Genomic DNA, 1,718 nt, shown 5'->3' on the forward strand with positions numbered 1-1,718 from the left:
AAGAGGCGAGTACATGGAGAGAAAAAAAAAAAAAAAGGACCCAAAAAAAAAAAAAAAAAATAAAAAAAAAGAAAAAGGAAAAAAGTTTTTTAAAAAAAAAAAAAAAAAAAAAAAAAAAAAAAAAAACCCAAATCTTAGAATGCATCTGTTGAATTTTAAGAAAGGAATTAGTTCAAGAAACCTTTCACAGTTAGCAACAACGTCAGCTCCTTAATACCTCTCTTCCTTGGGCATGAGGCTGCCCTTGCCCGCTTCCACCCTCAGCCCCTTCTCTCAGCCCCAGCCTCCTCCTGGCTGCTGTGAAAGCACCACGGTTTGGCTTCTGGAAGTCTGGCTGTGCTATCTGCTGAGCGACAACAGTGAGATACCTTCTCGACGGAAAGCAAGGGAACTGTGTCCCTAAGCACCTGAGTTCAGTGGTCTTTGTACTGAGTTGAATAGTGTCTCCCCAAAATTCATGTCTACCTAGAACCTCAGACTGTGACCTTGTTTAGAAATACAGTCTTTGCAGGTAAAATTAAGGTAAGAATCAAGATGACATCATGCTGGATTCAGGTGGGCTCTAAATCCATTGAAAATGTCATTCTAAGAGACAGAAAATAAAACACATGACAGCACAGGGAAGAGGGCCGTGCGAAGACAGAAGCAAAGATTGGAGTCATGCTGCCCCAAGCCAGAGAACCCCAAAGCACCAGGTACTGGAAGAAGCAAGAAAGAATTTTCTTTCTCTCCCCTTAGAGCCTACAGAGGGAGCATGACCACGCCAACACCTTGAGATTAGACTTCTGGTCTCCAGAATTGTGAAACAATAAATTTCCACGTTTCTAAACCACCCAGTTTGTGGCACTTTGTTATGGCAGCCCTGGGAAACCAATGTGCTCTCAAATCACCAAAGAGACAGGCTGCCTTCCAATGTCTGGGTGATCGTGCATGTACCGTTATCTGAAGACACAAAACAAAATAAAATCATACAATGAACAAAGAAGGTGAAAGTAACTGCATAAGCAGGAATTTGAGGTCAAGATCACCCTGTTGGATTGATCTCTGACAGCTTGTTTGCTCTAAAAGTCTAGAAAAACAGAAGCTAAGCTGGGGCCTCATGGTGAGCTCTATAAACAATTTGAAATACAGGTACACTGAGGCTGTTTGATCCTACTTTTAAAAGACTTATGCCTAAGGATTTTGGAGAAGCAGCTTTATACCTACAATTTCTACAGACCCATTTAGCAAGAGCATCTCACTTATAATAAACTGTGAAAAGAAAAGTGGTGGAAACAACTTGCTTTAAATCATTGTCATTCTTGACAAGTTGTCTGTAACTTATGCTGCCTCATTAGGTAGGCTGAAGAAAGCTTATCAGAGAACTGGTGAATACTATCGTGAAGATAGCGTCATTGTTATTATACATGGTACACTAGACACAATAACCCCCAGAATGCGAGAAAAAAGTCAGAAAAGGATCACCCTCAGGTGAAACAGGTGAACAGCAACAAAATGGAGGGGAAAGTGGCCAAGTTTAGAAATTGTTTCTAAATGAACTGCTGAAGGACTAAGGTATTTCCCAGCTCTTCTTCAGGAGACCCTGTTGTCTTCTCACAAGGACCTCTATGAGATACAATAATATAAATGAACCATAACTTAATTGCTTGCTTTCTGCCTGAAGGAATGATATGGTAACAAGAGTAGTGAAATTTATGGAATCTAAAAAAAAGTAAACA

This window comes from Panthera uncia, chromosome A2 (assembly GCF_023721935.1).
Source record: "Panthera uncia isolate 11264 chromosome A2, Puncia_PCG_1.0, whole genome shotgun sequence".
Lineage (NCBI taxonomy): Eukaryota > Metazoa > Chordata > Mammalia > Carnivora > Felidae > Panthera > Panthera uncia.